The 18,545-nt window shown below is 43.0% G+C and overlaps 1 long non-coding RNA gene across 1 annotated transcript; it reads left to right on the forward strand.

Annotated features, from left to right (window-relative positions):
- The first annotated feature begins 5,272 nt into the window (after positions 1 to 5,272).
- LOC113903982 lies at positions 5,273 to 14,583 on the forward strand. The gene is made up of 3 exons (XR_003514369.1): positions 5,273 to 5,379; positions 5,908 to 6,035; positions 14,180 to 14,583. It is a non-coding gene; the product is annotated as an uncharacterized LOC113903982 (long non-coding RNA).
- Positions 14,584 to 18,545: the final 3,962 nt, after the last annotated feature.

Here is an 18,545-nt window from a genome sequence, read left to right on the forward strand (position 1 = left end):
GAAGGGCAAGGGGCGGGTGGAACACGCGGGGAGATTAGGACAGACATACACACACTCCTGTGTGCAGAGCTGCTGGTGGGGACCTGCGGGGCAGCACAGGATGTCAGCTCGGCGCTCTGCGTGACCTGGGGGTGGGAGGCTCAAGGGGAGCTGTATGTGTATACACGTGGCTGATTCAGTTTGCTGTGCAGCAGAAATTAGCACAATACTGTAAAGCAATTACACTCCAATGAGAAGAAAAAGACGCCAGACAGCCTTCTATTTAGAATCACCTACTGCGAGTCTCAGCTGCCTCATTCCTGTGCTTACGGCACGACATACCACCCTTATTTCCTGTTCTTGAGTCAGTCTACATTTGTTTCAAGTTGCGTATTTTTGTTTGGTGTATCTATGTCTTTAATATCAATAAATATTTATATACATGCGTTTTCTGTATTTATTTAATAAGCTACTATTGTTTGTGTGGTCGGGAGGAGGAAATGGCAACCCACTCCAGTGTTCTTGCCTCAGAGAAGCCTGGTGGGCTGCCGTCTATGGGGTCGCACAGACTCAGACATGGCTGAAGTGACTTAGCAGCAGCAGCAGTAGTTTGTGGTCAGTAAACCTCAGGTCTCCTCTACTGTCTGTTTTAAAGCAAACAGCCAACACAATTAGTGCTGTGGATGTTCAAGGAGAGATTCAGTCTAGACCACAGAATCAAGATTCCTGGAACTATCTGTGATACCCTCTACATCCTATAAAAATATTCCACTCCTCCAAAAAGAATCTCGTAGAAACACACAGTGTGCTTCTTTCAGAGAGGCTGACTCTGCTCACAAAAATCTAGAATCCGTTTCCCAGCATGGTCTACAAAGCCACTGCATAAGTATGATAGTCAATGCCTCAGTTGTCTAAAATTCGGTCTTAAATTTACATATGGAGACATAACTGACATTCAGCACTGTGTGGATGTGGAGTGTACAGCGTAGTGGTCTGACTTACAAACATGAAATAGCAACATCGTTTGGATAGCATCCATCTCCTCATACAGATACAAAATTAAAGAAATAGAAAAAAACGTGTGTTTGTGATCAGAACTCAGAATTTACTTTCTGGATAACATTCTTCGTCTCTGCACAAACTTCCGGTCACAAGACGAATAAGTACGAGATTAACACTACTGTATGTTATCTTTTGGCCACCTTCATCCAGTTCCCCTTTCTCCACCCCTCCACTTCTGCTAACCACAAATACGACCTCTTTTTTCTTTAAGCTTGTATGTTTATTTGTTTGTTTTTTATAATTGACTTACAACACTATGTTCATTCCTGTTACACAACACACTGAATTTTTTCTGTACGTTTCAAAATGATATGACTTAAATTATGATCAGCCTAATTATGTCACCATACAAAAATATTACTTAGCTATCCACTGTATCGCCCACACTGAGCATTTCCTGCCGTGATCCGTTCATTCTGTAAATGGGAATGTGTGCTCTTAGTCTCCCTCACTCACGTCTCTTCTCTCCACTCTCCTCTGGCGCTCACCTGCTTGTTCTCTGGATCTATGACTCTGCTTCTGTTTTGTCATGTTTGGCTTTTTTTGTTTTTAACTCATAAGCGAAATCATACAGTATTTGTCTTCCTCGGTTTTATTTCACTTAACATATTGCTCTCAAGTTCCATTCATGTTGTTGCAAACTGCAAGATTTCATTCTTTCTTGTGGCTGAGTAATATTCCATTATATATATATATATATATATATATATATATGTATATACACACACACCACAGCTTCTTTATCCTTTCATCTGTTGATGGAAGCTTAGGTTGTTTCTATATTTTGGCCAATTGCAAATTATGATGCAACGAACATAGGGTGCATATATCTTTTCTAATTAGTGTTTCTGTTTTATTTGAATAAGTACCCAGGAATGGAATTGCTGAATCATATGGTAGTTCTATTTTTAATTTCTGGAGAAATTCCATACTGTTTTCTGTCATGGTTGTACATTCCCAGGAACAATGCACAAAGGCCTCTTTTTTCCCACACCCTCACCAACAATTGTTATTTCTTGTCTTTTGGATAATGGCCATTCTTACAGGTGTGAGGCGATACCTCATGGTTTTAATTTGCATTTCCATGATGATTACTGATGTTGAGCAACTTTTCATGTGTATTTTGGTTATCTATATGCCTTCTTTGGAAAAATGGATATTCGGATCCCCTGCCTATTCTGAAATCACGTTGTTTGCTTTTGTGATGTTGTGTTGTAGGAGTTTTTTGTATATTTTGGACTTTTAACTCCTTATCAGATGTATAGTTTGCAAATATCTTCTTCCATTCAGTAGGTGGATTCAAAGTGAGTTCTGCCTGTGTTTTCCTCTAGAAGTTTTATGGTTTCAGGTTTGCATTTAATTCTTTAATCCATTTTGAATTTATTTTTGTGCATGGTGTGAGCGAGTAGTCCAGTTTGATTCTTTTGCATGTAGTCATCCAGCTTTCCCCACACCATTTATTGGAGAACTGTCTTCTCCTCATTGTACATTTTTGCCTCCTTTAATGCCCCAATTTTATTAAAAACAAAGGAAACAATACACACTCCCCACTTACCCAGTCTGGTTCTCCACCTTGCTTATAATAATCAGCTCTTAATAAATTTTATGTGTTTCCAAAATACCAAGCCCTGTCCAAAGTGATGATTTGTCCCCGTTGGATATATGTGTATACTGAATTTTTTAGAAACCTTTAAACCTCAGCACAGGGTCCGAGGGTGAGAGTCTGGGTTCTTATATTTATGATGTTGACTTTGTGAAAGTCATTTACTTTTTCATGTTCCCGTGTCTTCACTTGCCAAACGTGATTAACAGTAATTCCTTCAAGTACATATTGAGGTCCTGTGAGGTGCACTCCCTTCACATACCTTGTGATAATGCCCTGTTCTTAAAAGGATTAGAGTGCTTGTGCATTGCCTCCATGAATGAAAGGTGTTATTTTTATTAACACACTTCAGGCCCTGAAAACAAATGAAAAAGAAGTTCTGAAAATGTTTTGATCATTGCCAGCTTTACCAGAGTAAATATTTGGCTTACCAAGGTGCCTGGAACTCAGTGACTGTTTATCAAATGGATACATTTACTAAGCACTGGGACTTTAGGGAAAAAAAAATCAATAGCCTTACTCATGACCTGTCAGAATCTGTGAATAAATGAATGAATAATAATTCTTATTGGCAAAATATGTATTTGTATATGTTAAGGATGGTATCTGATATTATTTAACACTTGCACTTCATAGCTTAAGAAAGGTTATATCTGAGGTTTAATTTCCTAGAGACAAGAACTCTGGTTAATAATCTCCTAGAGGAACTGAAAAAGAAATAATCTTATGATTCCTTTTCCTAGCTTGATCATTGACTCTGAGCTCCATTTAAAGAGAAAAAGCCATTATTTCATTTATCCCTTCGTTAATCACTCTAGCAAGTATTTTGCGTGCTGGGTGCTGGTCTAGTATCCTGAATGAGACATTCCCCCAACCTTTGTGACACTCACGTTTGTGCAATGTGTCTTTCCCAATCCATATCCATGTGGGCAGACAACCGCAGCCAACTGCAGTAGGGTACCATTGTGCCAGTTATTTCTGCAATAAGAGCATCGCCTTACTCATCATCTCATTATCTGCCTGAAAGGGGCTCCACAGGCAAAACAAAAAGGGAGTTAGCTGGAGAATTGAAGCCAGGTCAGAACAGCCTCCTACAGAGGATTTATGATCATGAGGGTCTAGGATAACTACCCACTGTCATTTGTCAGTTTTAATAATAGTAATTTTAATATAATAATAATAGATCTGTATAGTGCTTTAAGCATTATCTTCATTACATGTATAAAAACCAGAACTCAGAGACCCAAGAAAGCATGGTTTGGGGGTGACACAGACAGATAAGACTTCAGGCCTCCTCATTCCAAACCCAGAGCACATTCAAACATCCTGTGATTCCCCCTCTGGCAACTGCTTTCCCATCCATTTCTGAGTTAAAAATCGACAAACTTTACTTTAGGATAGGGTGGGAAAGGAAAATTGTAATCATTTTATTAACCAAGATTTTGCCTGCAAAAGAAGAAATAAACTCGATTTTAATCTGAAGATTGCTTAATTGGTAGGTTCTTCATAGAAAGAGCTATCATTATCAACTGAATTATGGAAATGTCCGGACATGTTTTATGGGCTTCCCCAGAGGCCTAGCAGTAAAGAATGCACTGGCAATGCAGGAGCCGCAGGAGACGCAGGTTTGATCCCTGGGTTGGGAAGATCCCCCTGGAGGAGGGCACGGCAACCCACTCCATATTCTTGCCTGGAGAATCCTATGGACAGAGGAGCCTGGCAGGCTACAGTCCATGGGGTTGCAAAGAGTCGGACATGACTGAGTGACTTAGCACACACACCAGAAATGTTTTATACATACAGCATTTCTTGATAATAACAAATCTCTTAAATATGCATACCCTAAGCATCTTCTTTATTAGAAAACACAGGATGTTTATAGAAGACAGCACAGAGAATTCATGTGATTTATTTGTTCTAAATAAGCTAATCAAGTGTGTTTAAGAATGGATTCCCACAAAATTGTTTCTTTTTTTATCTTGGAATTGTTACTGAATTAGTTTTACGTCAATGGAAATCCCACGCAAGCCAGCATCCGTAAGTGGAACAGTTTTTAGAACCAGAAATGCAGATACGGGGTAGGGCCACACTCGGAGGTGTGGGACAGATAGCAGAGCTGCTAATGGAGATGCTGCTTGAAGACTGAGGTTGTGAGGGGGTTGAGACATTCAGCTGAACCATATTGAAGCGCTGGGCCCTGGGGTGGGTCTAACCTTCTAGGGGCACTCTGAAGATAAGAAAAGCAACAGCCTTTTAATTTTTATTAATATCTTTTAAAATAATAATAACTTTTATTAATTATATAATATTGTTATTAAATAATAACTTAATATTTATTGTTAATAAAGGGTTTTGAAGGTGAAGAGCCCCATGGAGAAACCTAGTTCCCCTCCTGTGTGTCTCAGATGGATTTTTCCTTCCTAATTCTGCACTTCAGCTATCCATAACAGGAAAATAATGATAGCAGCATCACAGAATTGTTGGGAAGATTAAATGAGACATTAGAAAAACAGTTAGCATGCTACCTGGCACTTAGTTGTCATTTAGTAAATAAAAACTTTCAGAGCTATAGAAAGGAAAACTATGAGATACTGACCAGTGAATTCTCAATATCTATTCTAGTGGGAAAAAGAGAAATGTAAACATCCCGGTGATCCACGCACAACGAAGCAGAGGAGAATCCAAACAAGCGAAACCCATTTCTGAACATAGATCAGCCTGAAAACGGAGGCCAAGTATGGGCAATGAATGGGTGCTGGGATCAAGCGGGCCTCTCGGGCGTTACGTGTTACACATTCCCAACAGAGGGAATTATAACCCTGTGTACAAAGGACATCGCATCCAAACCGAAGTCCACACGGAGTTAGTTCCAGGGAACATGATGCAAACCGACCAAAATGTTTCACCCTGGGGATGAAGCAGCCTGCCAGGAGACCTCAGAAGGAGCAGACACTCAGACCAGCACTTGCAACCTAATCACAAAGCCTCTGTCAGGGGGTCATGAGTGGGAGAGCACAGGACCACGTCTGTCACCCAGGGCAGCTTGGATCCACTGCGTGAGGGAATTTAATTTGAAAAAGCTGTTGGTTCAAATCACTTGGGTTTGAATCCAGACAGGGAAGCCTGGCATGCTGCAGTCCATGGGGTCGCAGAGTCGGACACCACTGAGCGACTGAACTGAACTGAAATCTTCCTTTTATTGCTTACTGTCTGGCTTATCTTGGGCAAGTTGCCACTATTAATCTTCTGTTATTTTGTTCCAGATCGCCATACTTTGTGCCTTAGCATCACACCCACGATCAGCTCACAGTCCTGAAGGCAGAAGTCCAGCAGCATTCTGTGGTTGGGCTCCAGGCTCCCTAGAGTCTCTGGGCTGAGGTCAAGGTGCCAGGTGGGTTGGGCTCTCATCTGATGGTCCTGGGGAAGAATTCACTTTCCAGGTTATTCGCCTCCTTGGTAGAATTCTGTTTCTTGCCACCATATGTCTAAGGTTCCATTTCATTCCCTCATAGCTCAGTTGGTAAAGAATCCATCTGCAGTGCAGGAGACCCAGGTTCGATTCCTGGGTTGGGAAAATCCCCTGGAGAAGGACATGGCAACACACTCCAGTATTCTTGTCTGGGAAATCCCACGGACAGAGGAGCCTGGTGGCTACAGTCCATGGGATCTCAAAAGAGATGAACCCAACTGAGTGACCAGCACACACCCTTGCACCGCTATCAGCCTCCAATTACTCTTTCCTTAGAGCTCACCTGCTTTCTTCATCACATACCTTCCTCCACATGCAAAACCAGCATTAAAATGTTTTAAGCATTAAAACCCTCATGCTTCAAATCTTTCTATCTTCCTCTTCTATGGTCAGTCAGAGAAAACTCTCTACTTTTAAGCAATTTATTTAATTAGATCAGACTTAACCTGGGAGAATCCCAGGGACTGGGGAGCCTGGTGGGCTGTCATCTCTGGGGTCGCACAGAGTTGGACATGACTGAAGCGACTTAGCAGCAGCAGCAACCTGGGTGAATCTCTGAAACTTAAGGGAAATTGGTTTGGAACTTAAAGTACATCTGCAAACTCCCATCAACAGCAGTATCTGTATTTGCCTTTGGCTGAATAATCAGGGGGTAGAAACTTGGAGGTTCCTCTTTGGGATTTTCCTCCATATTCCCTAACCTCTCTGTGCCTCAGTCTCCTCACCTGTAAAGTGGGATAATAATAATGCATACTTCATATGGTTGCTGTGAGGATTAAGCGATTAAATTTTGTGAGGATTATGTGATTAAATGTTGTGAGGATTACATGCTCAGTGAGGTCTGACTCTTTGCGACCCCATGGACTGTAGTCTGCCAGGCTTCTCTGTCCATGGGGAATCTCCAGGCAAGAATCCTGGAGCAGGTTGCCATGCCCTCCTCCAGGGGATCTTTCCGACCCAGGGGTCAAACCTGTGTCTCCTGCAGCTCCTGCATTGCAAGCAGATTCTTCAGGCTGAGCCACCAGGGAAGCCCTTGTGAGGATTAAATGATTAAATATTGTGAGGATTAAATGATTAAATGTTGTGAGGATTAAATGGTGTAATACGTGCAAAGTGCCTAGAAGAATTCTGGCACACAGGGAGAGCCAAGTGTTTATTATTACCAGTGTTGAGTCCGAGTGGCCCTGATTCCGAAAATGGTACCTAGGCGACTGCACAGTGGCCCCCGGGGTGGGTGGCAGAGCCTGTAGAAGCGGCGTTGGTGACGAGGCAGAGACATCCCTTGGGGGAGAGAGCAGGGCTGTGGCTACATCAGGCCGACAAGGAGGGGCCCAGCAGAAGAGGGCACAACCAGGAGAGGAAGGGAAGAACGGGGCCCAGTGGTGGCTGGCCAGACCGGATCCCGGGCACCCTGGCAGCTCAGAAACGCTCCAGGGGGCACTTTCCAAGCTCAGCCCCGGCTGCACATTAAAATCCCCTGGGAGCTTTTCAAAGGCACTTAGCCTGGCCTCACCCTAGACCAATTAGATTAAAATTTAAGGGTTTGTGTCTAAATAGACTTTTAAAAGCTCTCTGAGCAGTTCCATGTCCTGGGAGGATTCAAAACTACTAGGCTAAAGGGAAACACCAAATGCTCCTGAAAGATACCAAAGATCTTTGGTCATTCTCAGACCACACTATCCAGGGCTGAATAGGAAGCAATTCATTTGAAAGTAAAATCTTTGCTTCTTTCGGGCAGAAAGCACCTGGGTTTCCAGGGAGGGCAAGTGGAGGCCAGTTCTGACCTGGCTGTGGGCACAGCGGATTGGGGGCAGGACCCATGGGGCTGAGGAGTCGGTTGGGGTGCAGGTGAGCAGTGGGCACAAGGGCTTTGCAGGGACCCCCTTCTCCCTCAGTCCTGCTGGGCTAACCTGGCAGGTAGTTCTGGGCCAGCCGGGAGGTGCAGGGGCCTCTAGACTCAAAATAACGTTGGTCGGGCTGGAGCCAGTCTTGCTGTGGTTGTTGCTGAAGACATGATTTTTTTGCTATGTTCGTTCCAGTCTAGGGAAATCAGGGTTACATGTAGGGTTAAGTTTATTCTTTTTCAGCTGCAGACTTGTCTCAGCTGACGCTAAAGCCGAGTTGTGGGGTTTGGGTACAGACTAGGCGGGTAGATTAGAAAAGATGTGCTATGCTCAGTCAGTCGTGTGCAACTTTTTGCTACCTCATGGAGTATAGTCCACCAGGCTCCTCTTTCCATGGGATTTTTCAGGCCAGGATATTGGAGTGGGTTGCCATTTCCTCCTCCTGGGGATCTTTCAGACCCACAGATCGAACCTGAGTCTCTTGCATCTCCTGCATTGGTAGGCAGGCAGATTCTTTACCAGTGTGCCACCTGGGAAGCCCACAAATTAGAAAAGATGGCTGGAAGTAGACTGAATGTGTTGGCCACGTGGAAGACAGTTCAGGATTTCAACCTGGACTTTGCCAGTACACTGTGAAAGCAAGCTACATGACAGAGGAGTTTTGTCGCTGTTCAGTCACTGAGTCATGTCCAACTCTGGGACCCCATGGACTTCAGCACACCAGGCTCCTCTGTCCTCCAGCACCTCCTGGAGTTCTCTCAAAGGAAGGGTTAGCACTATATTAAATGTGTAGGGCTGTTTTGGAATGTCTGTCTTTTAGAAGTGCTTTCATGATTTCTACAGAGCCTGTTTGAGAGTACTTAGAATTAGAAATACACAATTTTTAAATTTACATCGTATCACCCCCCCCCCCAACAATTTACATAGATTTTGGGTCTGTTTATATTAAATTCCTACATCAGCTTAAAAAAATTTTATATCTTTGTTTTAATGGAAGTATAGTTGATTTACAATGTTGAGAGGTATTAGTATAGGCGTACAGCAAAGTGATTCAGTTACAGACATGTATTTTTTCCATTCTAGATTATTATAAGATACTGAATGTTGTTCTTTATACAGTAAGTTTTTGTTGCTTATCTATTTTATTATAGTCGCTTGTGTCTGTTAATTTAATCCTTCTCTGTGAGTCTGTCTGTTTTGTATATAGATTCCTTTGTATTATTTTTTAGATTCCACATAGAAATGTTATCATATACTTGTTTTTCTCTAACTTATATCATTTAGTATAATATTTTTAGGTCCATCCATGTAGCTGCAAATGGCAATATTTCATTCTTAAAATTTTAAACGTTGATAAGTTGCATTTTAAAGCATTTAAAGATCCCATCATTATTTGTATAGCTTTCCAGGAAAAGTTCAACTTCTAAGCACCCCCTTGAGTGGTAATATTGCCATTGAGGTCTCGTAAAGTGCTTTTAATTTTTATCTTTAAAGCACTTTCCTGAAAAGTACATTTCCCAGCAGACTACCCCACCTTGCTTGACTGGGGTCCCTTGGCTGGCCAGGCTACTGGTGGAGGAAGATGCATGAATCCAGGACCTTGAGCACTTTCAATTCTCTTCACAGTGATCTCGAAACCCAGGGCGAACATCTCACGCTCTTTCCACCTGTACACTAGTCTTCTCACTGTGCCGGTTCGACATGCCTTGCTGTCTCAGGGATCAAAACAGATGTGAATTAGTAAAGAGCAAACTAGGAGACTGATCTAGTGGAAAAATAGCTTATAGGCTGCGAGGAACTCTCTGTGAGGGGAAGCTTGGGCCTGAGGGCAAAAAGACCTAAAATGACTCCTGAAGTAGAAATTGGAATTCAGCACTCTTGCTTTCTAGATGTACGATAGCAAACAGAAAACAGCAGCTTTGTGTCTTCTTCAAGAACTGTCCTTACCAGTTAAAAACTTGTTGAAACAGTCCCCAAACCAAGCAAATAGAACTACAATAGGTAGGTCATTCTCACAGCTATATTCTCAAATCGGAGAAGGCAATGGCACCCCACTGTAGTCCTCTTGCCTGGAAAATCCCATGAGCGGAGGAGCCTGGTAGGCTGCAGTCCGTGGGGTTGCTAAGAGTCTGACACGACTGAGCAACTTCACCTTCACTTTTCACTTTCATGCATTGGAGAAGGAAATGGCAACCCACTCCAGTGTTCTTGCCTGGAGAATCCCAGGGACGGGGGAGCCTGGTGGGCTGTCGTCTCTGGGGTCACACGGAGTCGGACACGACTGAAGCGACTTAGCAGCAGCAGCAGCAGCAGATTCTCAAATCCAAACTAGTTCCCTCCTTGGGTAATATGCATGTTTTCCAAGTTATATGGAAAAGCAACTGGCCAGAACTGTTTTTGAAATATTAACATTCGTATGTGTTTTACAGAATTAACTTAGTTTGCTTAAATTCATCATTTTTTTTATTTTTAATATTATTCATTGATAAAGCATTTTTAGACACTTTTAAAATAAACACGGCAGCATTGGGGTATCATCTGCTCCCAAAACCAGCCCTGGAGTGCTTCTTGTAGCCATTGGCCCAGGGCTAAAGAAGAGAAGCAGCCTGCACTTTATTTTTCCATCAGCATCTCTAGCTTTTAAATATAACCTATGGCTTTGTGGAAAATCAATCAGTGATCTGAATTGTTAGATATGCAACTTAGCTATTCCAGACTTTTTTTTTTTCATTAAAAAAAAACCCACAAAACTGCCTGAGAATGTTTAAATCCCAGCACAAAAAGGCCAGTGCTATTTCGGGCTGTCTCAGAAGACTATCTTAGAGAAGGGAGGGAGACAAACGGAGGTAGACACATCTGGGATGCTATTTTCAGGCTCCTGGATCCCAGAAAGGCTCTGGAAAGCTGGAAAGAGACCAGAGTGTGAAAGGAAATGATTAATGAGTGAAGTCTGGGCAGAACCAGAAGAGTGACTGCTCAGGCAGTGGCTCAGAACTTGAAAGCCAGAGAGACTTAGGAGAGGCAGGAAAGAACCCTTCATCTCATCAGTCCATGGGGTAATCACATATTTAGATGAACTAAAACTACCAAAAAAAAAAAAGAGAGAGAAAAATCCTAGAACAAAAACTACATTAAAAAAAGCAAAACATGGTTCCCTTTGGTTCTGAATACTGCAAAGACCTTGAGGCTGAGGATCAGACATTCTGGAGACAGAAGTGGTCTTTGGTCCTGGTTGTGTATTAGCTTCCCCAGGAAAGCTTTAGAAAACCCCCGGGCCTGGCCCACACCTGTGGAGGCATCAGACAGCCCCAAGAACAGCTTTCCAGGCTGGATGCATGCAGAGGTTACCATGATACTTGTAAACCACATGAAAATTTCTTAGTGTAGTAGTCAAATCCCAGCCACTTTTAAATAACAACATGATATATGTTATCGTGGGGCTTCCCAGGTGGCTCAGTGGCGAAGAATACACCTGCCAACACAGGAGACTCAGAGGACGTGAGTTTAATCTCTAGGTTCCTGACCTAGAGGAGGAAATGACAACCCACTTCAGTAGTCTTGCCTGAGAAATCCTGGGGACAGAGGAGCCTGGTGGACTACAGTCCATGGGAATACAAAGAGTCAGACACGACAGAGCATGCATGCATGCATACGTTATTGTAAGGGAAAACTTAAAGCTAGTTAAATGGTGAAATATGGAAACTTTTTACTTTAATTTGAAGAATGCTAATAGGAATGAAACAATTTATCATGGTGTCTTTTAACACTGATTATTTAAACAAAACCATGGAGATTATTGTGCTTTGTAGATTGGTGCTTCTCAAACATTAATGTGCAAAGAAAGCATCCAGTGGACCTCATAAGGTGAAGGCTTGGATCTGATTGACCCGGTGGGGCTCCAGGTTCTGTTTCTCTAATGAGCTCTCGGATGAGGCTGGGAGTGCTGATCCAGGCACACGCTCGGAGCAGTTGAGGCTGCAGTAAACTAAACAGGTTCCTTTCTCATACACTCAGACCTGGAAAACTTCCCAGAAATGATTTGTACGTGAGATTTGGCATATCCATTCCCTATCCAAGGGGGTGGAGCTGGAAGAAAAAGATGTTTCTTAATGCATCATGGATGACTCAGCTTATACCTTGAAGATACACAGGTCACAGGGAAAGCGCATTTGGTTAAAGAAATTTCATCCCTGCCATTTCCAAAAAGTCAGTTCATGCACTCCAAAATTATGTCTTGATTTGAAGTAAAATGTTAAATGCCATAAATAAACCATGCTCAGTCCCTCTGTCGTGTCTGACTCTTTGCAACTCCCTGGACTGTAGACTGCCAGGCTCCTCTGTCCATGGGATTTCCTAGGCAAGAATTCTAGAGTGGGTTGCTATTTCCTTCTCGAGGGGATCTTCCCTACCCAGGATTGAATCCTGCATCTCCTGCATTGACAGGCAGATTCTTTATCACTGAGCCACCTGGGAAGCCCCAGGTAAACCATAAGCATATAAAACACCAGCAATTTCTTTCATGGTAGGAAAATAACTTGCCCCTGAAGATTGTGGCTGGGATTTTTAATCTTAAATGCATGCAGTACCTGGTCTGTACTCACTGCTAACTTTCAGTGGCGTATGTGTGATAAAGGAGGTAAAGATGCCACTGAGAAGGCAGGGGAAGGCTAGGAAGCAAGCACACTTGGAGTTAACATTGTAAAAATGGTTTATGATTGTGCCTAAGGATATTGCACATGTTCCTTGGGAATTACTTTCTTTTTTTTTTTTTTCTCGACACAAGTGAATCAAACAAACACAGATTCTCAGCTTTTTAATAAAAGACACACTACTTACAGGCTCAATGTCTTTTTAAGAATTTGGCCTAAGCAAGAGTTTCTTTAAAATTATAAATCCTTGCCGACTTTTAGTTTACTTGGATTTTTTCTGGCTTCAGGTTTGCATTTGTTGAGTCTTTAAAGTATCTGTGAAGTGTCTGGGTGTTATGCTTTCAAATGCTTATTAATTTTTCGTGCAAGGAATAGACTAATTTAAAGCTCAAAGTATTTAGGACCTATGGTCACTGTACTTTGAAGTAACATTATGGTGCTCTTGGACTTCAGTGTGCGTGCGCTCAGTCGTGTCAGATTCTTTGCGGCCCCGTGGATGGTAACCCACCAGACTTCTCTCTCTCCTACGTTGGCAGGCAGGTTCTTTACCATTAATGCCACCTGGGAAGCCCCTTAGAGTTCAGTAGAATAAAAGAATAAGCTAATAGTGTTTGATACGCTGGTAGAAATGAAAGAGGCGGTAATGTAATTTTCCTAACAGGTATTTTTTTCTATTTTTGTTCCCAAATGTTTACAGTCTTTCGTATTTCAAAGGCCAGGAGAGTTATTGCATATTTAAAGGATAATAGAAACTGTCCTGGACTTGGAGGTTGTGATCCTTCCAAAGTTCCCCATTGAAAGGGTTAGAAATGTCTCCTTTCTCTACATTTCTGTCCCAGTGGCTCTCACCTCCAACAACCTTCAAAGAATGTCTGTCACCTGTCCAAAACAGCAGCAGCCTTTCGGGTGTGGCTACTGAACACTTGAAGTGCTGCTTGTATACAGGATACTGAGGTATCCTGTAAAGTATAGAATTGGAGGAGGAAATGGCAACCCACTCCAGTATCTTTGCCTGGAAATCCTCTGGACCGAGGAGCCTGGTGCGTTACCGTCCGTGGGGCCACGAAGAGTCAGACACGACTGAGGATGCACACTCGTTAAGTGTGGAATATGCGCCCAACTTCCCCAGACTTAGTACCAAAAAAGTGAAATATTTCATTAACAATTTTCATATCGATTTCATGTTGAAGTAAGAATATTTTGAATAAACTGGGTTTAAGCAGCATTATTAACACTACTTTCATCTTTTGCTTTTTACATTTTTAAAAGCAACCACTGGAAAATGTAAAATCACACACGTGGTTTACATTCAATTTCTGTTGGACAGTACTATTGTATGTAATTATCCAGATTGCTCGCTTTGCTTTTGGAATAATATTCTACTTATTGAATAGTTGCTATCCCTAAACTAAGCATTTTATCTGTATTAACTCAATGTAATTATCTCCACTTTACAAATGAGGATATTGAGCTTACAGAAGTCAGGTAACTTGCTCAAGCCACACTTCTAGAAAGTGGGAGAGATGCCTTCAAACCTCCATCTGTCTGAAACTAAAGCTCGTCTCTTCACCAGGGTGTCACCAGGCCGGGGCGAGAGGGAGGCGAGGGAGCCATTCGCCTTGGTTGCAAAACTCAGTAATCAAGATACACAGTGCTTTAATGGAATGTTTTTAAAATCAAAGTTAATGAAAAAAATTAATAAGGAAGAAATATCAACATTTTGAACACAGACAGAATTTGTCCCCGACTTGCATGCTGTGTCCAGCCTCGCCTCATCGCCGTCTTAACCCTGCCAGTCGGTCCACCTCGCTGAATGCCCGCTCAAGTCTGCATGCGTGGGACTTCCCTACTGTCCAGCGGTGAAGACCCTCCCCTCCAACGCAGGGGGTGAGGGTTCCATCCCTGATTGGGAAGCTAAGGTCCCATATGTCTCCCGGCCGGAAAACCAAAATGTAAAACAGAAGCGATATTGTAACAAATTCGATAAATACTTTCACATATTAAAACTACCTTAAAAAAAATCTGTATTTGTTATCTTCTAAAGAATATTGTCAGTGCTTGAAGAGGGGGGCCTAGATCTCACATCTCAGAGCTGCTTCTCAAGGGATCCAGGCCCAGTGAGTACTGAGACGTGGGGGCTGCTAATAAACACACGAACAGCAAAAGGCTGAAAGGAAGTAGACCAGACCGCAGTGTTTAGAGAGGGTTCTCCTCTGTGTCGGGGGCGTGGAGGCGGGGGAGCGGAGGTTGATTTCTCCACCACTTATAGTGTAGTCCTGGTGTAATTCTCTCAGTCGTGTCTGCCTCTTACCCCAGGGACTGTACCTCCCCAGGCTCCTCTGTCCATGGAACTCTCCAGGCAAGAATACTGGAGTGCGTTACCACCTACTTATATGGATAACTCCTACAGTTAAAAACAGACTTTTAAAATTTTGCTGAATAAGCTTTGAACTCGATTCAAAACTGTGGAAAAGGCACATCTGGCTGAGAAAAGCACTTGCAACAACATTACGCAATGAGTGAAAAGCCGTGACTCTGACAGCCAGACTCAACGAACGCTGCGCGCTGTTGGGCAATCCGAGCCTGTTCATTTAACTCCCGTTGTTCAATGTGTGAATCACAGGGTGGACCTTTTCACATCAGGCCTTTCCTGGGCCTGTGATCAGGGCTGAAGGACCTCACTCATTCCTCTGCCTTAGAGGCTCTCCATCCATCTGTTTGGCAGGCCAAACAGAATTTCCCAAAGAACTTTCAGATTTCTCCTTCTGCCACCACCCCATGAATACACACAACCTTCCATCTCTTTCTATTCTCTTTGCCAGTTAAGCTGTTTGAGAAAAAATAACCCACCTCGTTTCTACTTCTTTCCCTCTTTTCCCTGATCAGCTCACTCCATCTCTACACAGACTCTACACTTGTGATGTTTCCTATTGACCTTCTGGTCAAATCCAGTGGACAATTTACAGTTTGTATCTTTGTTGATCTCGCAGCTACTTTTGACACCATGAACCATTGTCTCCTTTAAATACATTTTCCTTCATTTCTTTCCCTCCGTATTCTCCTGGTGTTCATTCGCATTTTTGGATTCCTTTTGAGTTTCCTTCAGAGGACTTTCCTAGAGGAAACACCCCTCGTCTCTCCCAGTCTGCCCCCACCATATCACCCTCATCACCAACCTTCCCCCTAAGATTCGCCATGTCTCTTTCCATGACCTTAGAAGTCTTAGCCTCCGTGGTGGGTTTGTATTGCTCCCTCAGAATCCATCCCCTTCCCTGAAATCAAGTCATTTAATCAAGAGTAGCAGGATACCCAGAGTTGGGGGTCTAATATCCATCGCAGGTCATTCTCTTAAAATCTTCTGGTTTCTTTGCTCTCCCAGTTAGCCTGTGTCCAGCTCTCACTCACCTCTGCAGCCTTAGTGTCCGGAGAAGACTTGGGGCCTGTCAGTATGTAGCAGTATGATTTTGACAGGAAGAGAAATTCCAACCCCAAATGACCAAAACACACAAACAAAAAAATGTACTCTTTCAGTAACTAGAAGCCCAACAAAGAGTACATCAGGGCTCCATAATGCCAGCAAGAACTAAGGTTCTGTTCAGTCTCACCACTTGGTCACATTCTGGGTCGTCCTCTGTCTAAGGCCAGTTCCATCATCAACACGGAAGCCAGTGGGAAGCAAAGGGAACTACAGCGTCCCCTCGTTCAAGAAGAAATTCCTGCCCTTACGTATTTCCGCACCTCAAATTAACAGTGAATAATCAGTAATAACTGGCCCAGCCACTCTATGTGCAGGGGCAGAAGAGAGGAAGACCTATTTGGAGTATTTTACCCAGATGTGAAAATTCTTGAGGTAGACAATATGTAAAACCAACCAAACTTCATGCCTGTGATTATAGAAACCATAATACACTGTTTAAGAACTTAAGAAGTCTTTGCGATTTCCCCCTGTATAAATCTTTTTATTTCCTTGAGCCAAGCCTTTCCAGGAGCCTTTACGTTTTCCAACTTTGCTCCAAATAATAGGCTTTGTCTTACAAACTTTATTCTGCTTTTCCACTATACCGCCCAACTCTTGAAGAATCAAGGTTCTGTGTGATCCTCCAAGTCTCGCTCTGAATTTCAGAAAAGAAAAAAAAATTTCAGAAGCCTTCTGAAAACTCTATTTATTGAACGAATGGACCTCTCAAAACCTGCAGATTCTTCCAGCTCGTTCAAATCGCCCGAACTCCAAACACTGACAACATGCCATCGAAGGCAAGATGCTTTTCCTCTTTGCGGTACAGCATTCTGGATGGTTCCTGGCTCTGCTGTCATGCTTCCTCTTGCTCTGTTTCAGACCTGTGTTTCCTTTCCCCCGGCTTACCTGCTATTTTTAGCCCTGTCCTCTGGATTTGTCAGTCGCATTTATCCCAGATTAAACCTCAGCATTTTCTCAAAGCTTTGCTTGAACTCTGCCCCAGCTGCTTCTGTCCTGACTACCTTGGGCGGTCAAACTCCAGGCGGCCAAATCCTCTCCATTGTCCTGCGTGTGGATACTCCTCCCCCTTCCTTACGCCCCGTTGTGTTTAAATTCCTTTTCTTCATCCTTATTTATCAGTCTACACTGAGAGTTTGGACTATCAGCGTTAGTCTAAACTCTAATTTCCCCCGTTCATCACCCATTACTGAGTCACCTTCACGAGGAAGTACTGACCTTTACATGATATAAAACACCGTTGGCTCTCCCAGACCAGAAGGACAGTCTTAGCTCAGGCTAAAAAAATCTAGTTCCTGTTAGCAGGTCCAGGTCTTATTTGGTTCCACTCGAGTTATAAGTGAATCTTGTCTAATTGAAGATCTGGCTCACTCCAGAGAAATCAGTATCTGAGTTGAAAATCAGTTGAAACAAATGAATTCAGGCCTGTCTGGGTTTTTAATGTCTGAAAGGCTTCTTTACATACGAAGTTGGGAAGAGGATAACATCAATCACTAAGAAAGAGCAACACAAAAATTTAGACCAGAGGTGTAGGGCCTTTTTCCACAATGAACCAGAGAGCAGATAATTTCAGCTATGTGGGCCTTAGAGTCTCTGTTGCAGGTACTCTGCTCTGCTTTTGTAGTGTGACAGCAGCCACAGACAATATTAAAAGAGTAGACATGGCTCTATTCCAAAAATGCTTTTATTTACAGAAGCAGGTGGTGGGCCAGACTTGGTTCATGGGCAGTCTAGATGACCAACACAGAGACGGACAGAGGGCACCTCCCTGGGCTGTGGTGCATGTCAGGAGAGTGAGAGGGGCTCCTGGTGGGAGGTTGATCTGACAGTAAATAATACGAAACGCTGTCACATTTAAACAAACCCAGATATTTCATAAAGTGGAATACAACACTGGACCTTGTTGAGGCAGGTTCTTAGGAATACATTTTTTAAATTGACATATAGTTGATTTCAACTATAGTCATTGGAAGTCATCCATCAGTCATTGGAAGGACTGATATTGAAGCTGAAACTCCAATACTTTGGCCACTTGATGGGAAGAGCTGACTCATTGGAAAAGACCCTGATGCTGGGAAAGATTGAAGGCGGGAGGAGAAGGGGACGACAGAGGATGAGATGGTTGGATGGCATCACCGACTCAATGGACAGGAGTTTGAGTAAACTCCAGGAGTTGGTGATGGACAGGGAGGCCTGGCGTGCTGCGGTTCAAGGGTCACGACTGAGCAACTGAACTGGACTGAGAGCTGATTTACAGTATTTTGTTAGTTTCAGGTGTACAACATAGTGATTTGGTATTTTTGCAGATTATATTCCATTATGGGTTATTGCAAGATAAGGGCTGCGATACCCTGTGGCTACAGTATATTCTTGCCGTTCAGCTATCTTATACATAGTAGTTTGTATCTTTGAATCTCATGCTCTAGTTTGTACCTCCATCCCCTTCCCTCTCCCCTTTGTCAAC

The sequence above is a fragment of the Bos indicus x Bos taurus genome, chromosome 14 (genome assembly GCF_003369695.1).
Source record: "Bos indicus x Bos taurus breed Angus x Brahman F1 hybrid chromosome 14, Bos_hybrid_MaternalHap_v2.0, whole genome shotgun sequence".
Lineage (NCBI taxonomy): Eukaryota > Metazoa > Chordata > Mammalia > Artiodactyla > Bovidae > Bos > Bos indicus x Bos taurus.